This window comes from Benincasa hispida, chromosome 12, assembly GCF_009727055.1.
Source record: "Benincasa hispida cultivar B227 chromosome 12, ASM972705v1, whole genome shotgun sequence".
Classification (NCBI taxonomy): Eukaryota; Viridiplantae; Streptophyta; class Magnoliopsida; order Cucurbitales; family Cucurbitaceae; genus Benincasa; species Benincasa hispida.
The window spans coordinates 41,666,744-41,678,685 of NC_052360.1; positions in this window are offsets into that span (position 1 = coordinate 41,666,744).

The following is an 11,942-nucleotide window of genomic DNA, read 5'->3' on the forward strand; positions in this document are numbered from 1 at the left end:
CACTAAGTGATGCAATGAAGTTAAAGATGCTATGTAAAGAAGATGGAGATGGAGTCGAAGGTATCACAGAAATGCATTGAACACATGATGTCTTAATTCCTTAATCACAAAATGTAATACAATATAATATAAGAAAATAAGAGAAAATGAAATGACCAGCTGAAAGCAAAGACTTGCTTCCAGCGGATGTGCGTCAAGACTGCCGGTGGTGCTATGGATGGGCGGTGGAACTGACTCTCCCGAGATCTAGCTCCAGTCGAAGGCTCCGGTCGTCACTCAGAATGGAGGAAGGAGATGAAGAACTCTCAAGCTTCTTCTAACACATTTGTTTGGATCGCAGGGAAAACCCTGGGTTGTAAGGGTAATCCCTGGACAAGTTGGAATTCTTCTCATCGGCTTCTTTATATAGAGTCTGGATCACCGACAACATTAATGGACTGCTCTGATTCTGACATTCGGGGCATGTTAGTCCTTTCTGAATCTTTGCTGCTAATGGCGTGGTAGGTGAGATGTCAACATCATCTTTTGATTTTCTCGGGGTAGATGCGTTGATGCGTTCATTCCACCAACCTTATGTTGATCCCTCTATTATGCGTTATCGTGTAGCCGCAATCATACAGTGACCTCATTCGCTTAATCTCACAGCTCTATACGATGACTGCAATCACTTGACGATTGCAACTCCCATGCGATGGACGCATGCGGCTGATTACCGCAACACCCATGTGTTGATCGAACGCGTTCGCCTTTGCGATGGAGAGTTTCTCCGTATGCGATCGTCTATGCGATAGTCCGGTTTCCGCGTTTCCATCCACTTCCTGCATTAGCTACAAAAATAGAACATTGAACGCATAATAATGGATTAGTCGAGATTCATCATGCTGAACGATGCAAGCTCATTTTCACGTGAATTCTTAACACAATTGCCACATTTTCTGCTTAACAGTCCTCATAATTCTAAATAAAAGGCCTAGGATGACATGCATTTCTTCATGTCATCAGTAGTGTTCTCCTTGTTTATTTGATTGTTCATACTGTAATTTCTGTATTGATTGCATAACTGTATGTTTTGTTTACGACTATAATTTGTAATGTTCATTCAGTATTGTAATTTAGAATGATCTATTTTTCGCTGCTCATGGAAATCTCAAGTTCGATTTCCTTCAATTGGTATCAGAGCTAGGTTGTTCTAATATTCCAAATTACAACTCTGTTTTGAACTCATTTTACAGTCGTGGTGGGTTTCTACATTTGTGGTTAATCGTTTTCTGCATTTATGGTTGAGTTGATGAATGTTTCGGGTTTAATTGCCTTTTGTTAAGCTGTCTGGTATTACAAAGTGTTAATTTGTAAGGGCCCTTGTGTTTTTGGGCATAATTAACTTTGAAATCGAGTATGTAAGTCAAAGAGTTTAAGTTAGTTGAGTCGTTCGTGATGAAGCTTCGAAGCATGAAGATGCGGTTCTCAACGAAGAAGAAGACTAAGGGTTGGTCGTATCGTGTAGCCTCAGGTAAACGATCATTGGGATTTAACTGAGTGATTGTTTAGATTTTTCTAGACGATCGTGTAGTATTTTCTAAATGATCGTTTAGCTAATGCTAAGCAATGGGGTAAATCTTTACTCTATCATGTAGCGTTGGTTGCCCAATCGCGTAGGTGTTGGAGGTAGACAATTGTAGTGGGAGCATGTGATGCTCATCATTTAGTAAAATGCGCATGTTAGACGATCGTGTAGTTAGCAAGATTCATTTGCTTAGTTACTACCTACACGATCGCGCGTATGCGATACGAAGGCGCTAGTTAAGCGATCGCCTAGGCGATGGTGCTTTGCGACATCGTAGTCATTTAGACGATTGTGGAAGGCGGGCATTATGTGGAGTGCAACTAACCCAAAGAAGTTGGAACCACGTTCAAAGGTTTGCCTCTTTGTAGGCTACCCCAAGTAAATGAGAGGGGGATACTTCTATGATCCGAGTAAGAACAAAGTGTTTGTTTCCACAAATGCTATCTTCTTGGAAGAAGACCACATGAGGGATAATAAGCCACAAAGTAAGCTTGTTTTACGTGAGATCTCTAGTAAGACTAAGAATGTTGAGGGTTCAACAAGAGTTGTTGAACAGCCCAACAAATCAACAAGAGTTTTTTAGGTCGGTACATCTAGTCAACCAACTCAAGAGTTGAGACTGCCTTGACGTAGTGGGAGGGTTATGAACCCACCAGATCGCTACATGGGTTTGACTGAATCCCAAAACATCCTTATGAATGATGGGGTCGAGGATCCATTGTCTTTTAAGAAAGCAATGGAGGATGTTGACAAAGATGAATGGGTTAAGGCCATGAACTAGGAAATGAAGTCTATGTACTTCAATAATGTCTGGGAGCTTGTTAATCCACCTGATGGGGTAAGACCTATTGGGTGTAAGTGGATCTATAAGTGAAAGAGAGGTGTAGGTGGAAAGGTGCAAACCTTTAAGGCTAGACTCATGGCAAAAGGGATATACCCAGGTCGAGGGCGTTGACTATGAGGAAACTTTCTCACTTGTTGTCATGCTGAAGTCTATCAGGATTCTCTTGTCCATAGCCACATTTTATGATTATGAAATATGGCAAATGGACGTCAAGACTGCCTTTCTTAATGGTAATCTTGAAGAGACTATCTATATGACTCAACCAGAGGGGTTCGTAGTTTCAGATCAAGAGCAAAGGGTTTGCAAGCTTAATAGGTCCATTTATTGGCTGAAACAAGCATCTAGATCTTGGAACATCAGATTTGACACTGTTGTCAAGTCGTTTGGCTTTGACCAAAACATTGATGAGCCTTGTGTTTACAAGAAGATCATCAATAGCTCAGTAGCTTTTTTGGTACTGTATGTGGATGATATCCTGCTCATTGGGAATGATGTAAGGTATCTGATTGACATTAAGTAATGGCTAGCTGCCCAATTCAAAATGAAAGATTTGGGTGAGGCACAGTATGTTATAGGGATCCAGATCATTTGGGATCGTAAGAACAAACGGTTAGCCCTGTCTCAGGAAACGTACATTGATAAAATGTTGATCATGTAGGATTTTCGCGACAGTAGAGGAAGCACAAGGATCATCTATGTCACTTCCCGCTCTAGATTACCCTCTTAACCTGGATGGAAAGGTGACCGTAGCAGTTACCAACCGTTTTTCTGGCACTTACTGCCTATCTAACCCTGAATATGTACATATCATCAATATACAAACATATTAACTTAGAACGTAACACATTTACATTATAGGGTTTCACACCATTGCTTATACATTAATATTTCAACTTAGTGAACCCCATCTAGAATACTAGTTGATGCTTGATTTTATGAAGTGAAATTATGGATAATATGAGATGATGAAATTGCATTGAGCACTCAAGTTTCCTCAGCGGAATCCAAGTGTAAATTCCATTGAGTTTTGTAGTAAGTCCAGGGTCGAACTTAGGGACTTGTGAAAACATGTTGCGTTGGTAATTTTTATGAAAACTTTGCAGTAACCGGTAACTCAATTAATTGTTGATTTGTTGTTGATTGTGTTAATGAAAAATAAACAAATGCGATGGATTGAGAAAATTCAGTTGTGTGATAAATACACTGAGTATGCGGATGAACGGGTTGAGAAGGTCTTTAGCTAGCGTTACTTGGGAATACATCGAACTATGCGATCATGCTATAACCATGCACAACAAGTCATTTTCCAATGCAAATGCGATGCTCCTAAGTCTAGGACACATGTGTTGAATGCAAAAGTGTCCATAGAGCTTATTCCTAAGTCTCTACTCTTGTCCTATGCGATGATGCAAGATGCATAAAGGCAAGGTGACCGCACACAATCATATCCTATCTTTAGGATGCATGCGATGCGTTAATAGCAAACAGTACTTATTCTTAAGCTCCTATCTCTTGATTATGCGTTATAATCTGACTCTCCCGAGCCTAGATTCTAACTTGATCTTCCCAAGTCTAGATCCTGTCTTTAGATTACCCTCCCAAGTATCTCTAATGAAAAATGAAGCATACATAACACAAGATAATAGCATAGAATGAAGATTCCCTAGTTGTGCTAGCTAAATGCTTCTCAACCCATTCAACTGATTTAGCTACTCATGCGTAAGTAACAGAGAGTGAATAGATATAGAGAAGTAGATTCCATTTCGATATATAGAGTGGAGTACAAAATAACAATGGAAGTTAGAGGTAGAGAGCCTGGTAGCAATTCCTTACTGACCGAGGCTTTTACACTGTAAATCTCTATTCGGTTCCAAAGATGTTCCTACTTCCGCAGGCGTCGGCCCTCTCTCTGTCCTTGAAGCTTCTGGCACTCTTCCAAGCTTACCGGAACGATTTGTTGGCACAACCTCCTCTCTCGCGTCTGCCTTGAAGTAAAAGAAAATCTAAGAACTAGGCTAAACTCCTAAACTCGTGGAACGGTGGAACTCTTTTTCTGAAGGGTGCCCTTAGTATTTGTAGAATATCCAGGGTGAACGATGGCTTCTCTCTCATGGTTGCACAGATGAGACGGCTTTAATTCCTTGACTGATGCGCTGAATATTTGTCACCGAAAAGCTGAATGTACTTGTTATCGTTAGCGACTATCAACTTAATTCGGATTCGACTGTCATCAGCTTTCTGTCCCATCGTGATTAATTATGCCTTTCATCCAGATGCGCCCACCAAGTTGCACTGACCAAGTTGTGGCAATCCTTATTTAGCAAATGTTTGTGAACATAATCACTGCAAAGTCTTGCGGTGATGCTGCGCTCAACCAATGATTTCCTACGATCGCAATTTTCGCCTTGCGTCATCGCATATTCTGCACAAAAATACAAAAATCAATTATTCTAATATGATGAACGCATGCGACCGCAATATTATGAATCTGATGCTTTTTGGACGCAATTTAACATGTTTTATCAATGTAAGCCAGTATTGTTTAAGAACTTAACACTATGATAATGTGCATTTCTGCCCGTTATCATTAGTCACTAGACAAACACATGTGTACTAACTAACATAGGTCTTCAATTATGCTTCCTTCAACCTATTTCTTTGAGTGGCAGAGCAGCAACAGAAAAGTCTTTTGGGAACTGACCGCTACCTGAAAGGAAAACATTTGAAAACATTAGCTAGAAGCCTAGTGAGTGACTTAATAAAACATAAATCTCATGCTTAAACTAAAATTTATGAAACATAATACTGGAACTAAAACATGTCAAGAAAACGTGTACATAAAACTTTTAAAACCATTGTATCTGAAAACATAGTTGAATTGATTTCTGATTGAGAGAGAACCCTTTTGCCCGATCTCTCAACATCGGATATCATGTTCAAGAGAGAAACCTTTTGTTCAATCTCTCAAACATTAGCCTGGCCTAGGGTAAGAACCCTTTTGCTCAACACCTTCTAGCCAATGCTAAGAAAGAACCTTCGTGGTTCAATCTTATTGTCGGGTATCATGTTTAAGAGAGAACCCTTTTGTTCAATCTCTCAAACATCAGCCTGGGTTGGGGTGAGAACCCTTTTCTCAGCACCTTATAGCCAATGCTAGGAAAGAACCCTTTTGTTCAATCCTATTGAACTGATTAACTGTCGTACGTGCACGTAGAGCAAACTGGATCCTGATGTCAAGGATCATTACTGAGGCAGGATACCACTGCCTATCATTGAACTAAGTGAATTATTCTGATACCTTATCTATGTACTTCAGCATCAGAATCATAACACAACTGAAACTAGGTAGTACAACTCGGATACTTTCTCCTTGTACTTCAATATTGAGCTGAAAATACCATATGAACTGAAAACTTCAGATAGTAAAACATTTTCATAAAACATGCTTACTGAAAGCTTGATCTCATAAATCAGTTTTCACAAGAACATCATTTGTTAACGCATGCTTAACAACATTAAAAGCACATATGCTTTAAAACATAATACAAATACTTGTACCATAAACATGTCATAGAATCTCCTTTTGAAAACTACCATGGTTCAATCATTGTACCAAAGCATGTTTCATAAACTTTGTAACTAGCATGCGTTTATAAACTTTAGAGAAATGCGTTGCTTGGAACTTCTTGTAAAATAACCAACATAAAGGTAATTGTCAATAAAGCATGGATTATTAAAATATTTATAAACCATTTGTAAATCATTTATAGTCACTCACAGCTCGTCGGGGCTCTTAAATGGTTTATATGACTCTTCTAGCTCTTCTTGGCCTGAATGGACATAATCCCTGGTTAGATTCCTTAGAATTCTCAGCAAAAAGCTTCAGTAGCTCACTTACTAATGAAACTTTCACCAACAAAACAATATTACTATTAAGATGATCATCATGAGCGAGATCATCCTCATCAGTGAGACTTACAACTTTCAGTGAGATTTGTAACTTTCCAGCGAGATTTGTGACTTCTAGCAAGATTTAGTGTAAGACCAGCAAGATCTTCAACCTTTGCGAGATCCTCCTCTTCCTTAACTCACTCTCGCTCTCGCTCATTTTCCTATGTCGCTCTCGCTCTCGCTCACAATGGTGAGTTGCCTACTTAATCATCCCAAGCAGCTGCCTGCTTACGCACCGATTCCCTATTTCAATTTAAAAAATTCATAAGTCAAAATTCATAACTCTTTTTAAGAAACTTTCTTCTACAAACTTGTTTAGAATTGAGTAAATTTCTTACTTAAAATATCGGCCCCAAATTCCTTGTAATTTGGCTGGGAGCTTCCAATCTTCTCTTCGGGCCCTGATTAATCCGAGAATCTGCCTCTATTGCAAATTCTTCACTTTTTGCTATTCTCCATGTGATATCTTTCCCCGAAAAACAACCTAAAAAAATAGATTCTCCCAGCTTTCGAATGACACCAATCTCACTTAATTTGCTCAAGTCATTTTCCAAAACCAAGCTTCTGAAATTCCTCTCCCTTTTATACTTCCTCCCACCTCCCTTGTTCAAGGGTTAAACTGCCACCTCATCCAGCACTTAGTGCTTTCGGCCAATTCCCATTAGTGAGTTTCTTTAATTAATTTATTTTTCCTTCCCTTCCTTCATAACCCACGTTAGGCCTTCGCCTCATAATATAATTTTACCATGCACTGCATACTCCATCGTCTAACGCCCAGTGCCCATCGTCTAGTGCCCAGCGCCTATCGTCTAGCATTCAACATCTATCGTCTAGCACTCAACGTCTATCGTCTATCATTCAACGTCTATCATCTAGCGCTTGTCATGCAACTCATCGTCTAGCGTTGATGTCAATCATGCAGTGGCAATGCCCCATCGCTTAACGCTATCGTCCAACGTATAGTGCTATCGTTTAGCGAGATCCTTTGTATCGTCTAGCGCCTAGCACCTATCGTCTTGCTCAATCGTTTAGCAATCGATCTCGCTGATTTACTACTATGACCATCGTTTATCTCCGCGCATTTACTACACGATCGCCCAACACCCACCTACACGATCGCCTATCTCATCGTGTAGCGCCGCACACTTACTATATGATCGTCTTCCCCATCGTCTTGTGCTCAACATCTCGTTTTCTCTGCTCTTGCTCATGCATACTCAACACATGAGCAACTCTTGGCAAAGCCTCTTGCCAATACTTCGGCCAATCATGCGTCCAAACTTACAATGCATGGTTGCCTTCTCATCTTATGTGTTAATGTCTCCTAACACTTAATGCATGGGTCCTTTTTGACCTTACACTTAGCCAAATTTTCATTTGTTATATTATTTAAAACTCACCTTTGACTAAGTATTTCTAACACTAGATTTTCGTCCTCCATCTGCCTAATTTCTTTACCTCCTTTCATAATTTTACTTAACACACTTGTTACTCACTTACGTAGGAAAAAATGGAGTACGAGGTTTACAATCTAAGCATTCAAATTTAGTAATTTTGGCAAAATATAAAGCATGCTTTTTTATGACGGGAAATTAGGTGTCAATTACTCGACAAATAAAATCTCTTGGATGCAATATGTGATGCATGTTTTTTAAGGTATTCATTGATAGTCATGCGTCGATGGTCATGCGTTGGAATGAATACGCGCCAACAAATTTATTTGATGACCATGCGTCCTGTCACAAGTTTTCTTACGCTCACGCCAAGTATAACGCGAACACAAGTTTCTCAGGTGATCCGAGGTCGAACTCAGGGACTTGTAGCAAAATGAATGCGGTGATTGTGCATGCAGCAGTTGAATAAAAGAATGATGGGGAGGTTTTTAAGCTAACACTACTCCTACTCCTAGCTAACAGACAATGTAATGAGAATATGCATGAGAGATAGAGAAACGACAACTCTTGACATGAAACAAATGAATGGGAAAGATAGATAAAATTCGAAGATGTTTTCATTGCAATACTTAAGAGCGATCGCAAGGGCAACCTTAGTCAACGTAAGGCATGCGATCGTGCAACCCACATACAATAGGAAACCACCTCTCGGTGCGAATGCTACGGCTTCTATTGCTAGAACGTATGCGATATATGTGATAAGTCTATAGGGCGTACACATAAGCCTCTATTCCTATTTATGCGATGACAAAATGACATCCACACAAATAATACGGCCACATAATGTCACACCCCACCCTAGATTATCCTCTTAACCTAGATGGAGTGGTGACTGCAGTAGTTTCCAACCCTTTTGCTGGCACTTACTGCCTATCTAACCTGTTAAATATTCATAAACCCTTAAAATGTATATATCATCAATACACTGAACAAATTAACTCAGAACTTAACACATGTACAGTATAGGGTTTTGCAGCATTGTTCATACATGAATCTTTCGATTTAGTGAGCCCCGACTAGAATACTAGTCACTAGATAGACACATGCGTACTAACTAAATACAAGTCTTCAATTAATCTTCCTTCAACCTGACTCTTTAAGTGATAGAGCAGCAGCAACGAACTCTTTTGGGAACTGACCGCTACGTGAAAGGAAAACATTTGAAAACACGAGCTAGAAGCCCAGTGAGTGACTAACATTTAAGCATAACGTTCATACATAAATTTCATATTAAAATTGAAAGCTTTTACTGAAACATAAACTTGGCAACTATTATTCATGTTATCATCAACATCATATAACATTTTTATGCTTTGCTGGACTATGCCTTAGCCTATCAGTCTAGAGTGGCCATCTTGCTCACTCTTTATCATCCTTTACTACATTACTAATTAACTAGGATGGAACCCTTTTTGTTCACTTCCTACAATCATAATCTGCATCCTTAGTTAGGAGAGAACCTTTACTCAATCCCTCAACATCAATTCATAGCTAAAGTGGAGCAACTTGACACTACCAATAATAACTTTTCATTTATTTGTATAATGCTAGTTTAAGTACCGTCATACCTTAGGTACTACTGCTTAGATACCTTCTCTGTGTACTTCGGTATCGAGCTGCTCGGATACCTTCTCCATGTCCTTCAGTATCGAGCTATTCAAATTCTAGGACAAAGCTTCAGTACCTTTTCCATGTACTTCAGTACTGAGCTATTCACATTCTAAGTCCAAGCTTCAGTACCTTCTTCATGTACTTCAGTACTGAGCTATTTATACTTACTTGCATAGTATTATCTCTTAATGACTTAGTTGCCCAAACGCATTCCTTACTAATGCATCCTCATGGTCATTGTAAAGCATAGCATAAACATAACATTAATGTGAGATACGTTGCTACATAACTATTTGAGAATAATTGTCATAAATAGCTTTCAGGAAACATGCATTGCTAAACATTCATATGCTTTAACAATTTACTTCAAACATTTTAAGCATTTAAAGTCACTCACAGTCTTTGGCAATCCTCATCATGTATGCTTACTGTGCGTTGAACACCTAGCCAAATCCTTAGGCCTTTACTTGACTAGGCAGCAACGTTAATACCATGCGTCCATGTCTTGCGTCCATGCCTTACGTTAGGCGTCCAAGCCTCCTATGCGTCCAAGCCTTCAACCCACGCCTACTGCCCATTGCATGGCCCATAGCATAGCAACCTTTGCACCCATCACTCAGCTTATGCGCCTATCTGGTGGCACATCGACGCATGTCCCATGTGTTCGTCCGATTGCGCCCATCACTGTAATGCGTATTTTTAGTATGATGAAAGTCCATGCCTTAAACTTGATGACATAGATTTCATGCGATGATATGTGATACTAACTCTTAATGCAATGATACGTGTCTGACTGGCGGGGTCTGGCCGGTCAGAACCCACGAACGGCAGTCCATTGGTCGGGGTCTGGTGCATTCATTAGATCGAATGACATTACTATGAACTCATAATGTCCATACCTCAAACGGAAAGCTGTCTTGAGTATGTCACTGTCCTTTATCCTCAGCTGGTGGTATCCTAATCGGAGATCAATCTTAAAGAATACCGTAGCTCCCTGTAACTGATCAAACAAATCATCGATCCTGGGAAGGGGATATTTATTCTTGACGGTCACATTGTTCAACTCTCTGTAATCAATGCACAAACGTAACGATCCATCCTTTTTTTTCACAAAAAAATAGGTGCACCTGATGGTGACACGCTAGAGCATATGAAACCCTTGTCCAATAACTCCTACAATTGGACCTTCAGTTCCTTCAACTCTGCGGGGGCCATCCTGTACGGAGCCTTCGAAATAGGGGTTGTGCCTGGCTCCAAGTTAATGGCAAAATCTATCTCCCACTGCGGGGGCAGTCTGGGAAGATATTCTGGAAACACATATGAAAAATCCCTCACTACTGGCTCCGATGTCAAGGTGACTTCATTCTCCCTGGTGTCCACCACGCTGGCCATAAAGCCCCAGACTCCTTGGTCGAATAGCCTATTGGCCTTCAATGCGGATATCACCTTGGGTAGGATTACGGTCCCAACCCCTTTAAACTTAAAACTGGCTCCTATAGAAGGGTTAAAGATGACATCCTTATGGGAGTGATCTATGCTGGCATGGTTAGCAGCTAACCAATCCATGCCTAATATAATATCAAAATCGCACATATATAAAATTATCAGGGTTACATCTAATGCGCGATTGGCTACCTCTACCTGACATGCTTTTATCTTTTCTGCAGCTAACATGATCTCTCCTGATGGAGTGGAAATATACAATGCAAATGGCAATGGTTCTGAGTCTAACATGGCATGTCTCGTAAATACAGCAGATATAAACGAGTGCGAAGAGCCATAGTCAAATAAAACAAGAGCATGGTGTCCCAAAATGGGAAGAACCTGGGAGAAGTTCAAGGAACGCTTTTATGAGAAGTACTTTTCGGCCAACACTCGATATAATAAGCAGGCAGAATTCTTGAACTTAAAGGAGGGCATTATGTCAGTGGAGGAATACGAGCAATATTCAATAAGCTGTCTCATTTTGCTCTTGAGCTAGTAGCCACCGAGGCAGCGAGGACCGAGAGATTTATCCGGTAAGGGGAGCTGTGAGTGAGGTGGATGTGCATGCCTTGGATCTTAAGACATATGCTGCAGCGCTATGAGCCGCTGTGAAGATTGATGCCGACTCCTAGGGAGGAGGAATACAAGAGGTCACTCGGGATTGGGACATTCACAGGTCAAAAAGGAAGGCTGAGCACAGGACTCTTGAGCATCAGTAGAGGGTCAGAACACAGTACGCTCCACGTCGGTGGTACAACAGAGTACCCAGGCTAGGAATGGCAAAGAGGATAGACCATTATGCACCACTTGCGGTAAGCGACACTGGGGACGTTGTTTAGCCGGCTCTGGGATCTGTTTCCGATGTAGCAAGAAGGGGCATATGGATGATAGATGCTCGAGCAGGAATACGCCTAAGCACAGAAGCCAGCCCGTAGGCTCATTCCAGGGAGGCCCGAACCGCCGCAATAGTAGGGAAAGGTATTTCTACCTGTTGGCGTGAGGCCGAAAGTCAGGCACCGTGGTGACAGGTATG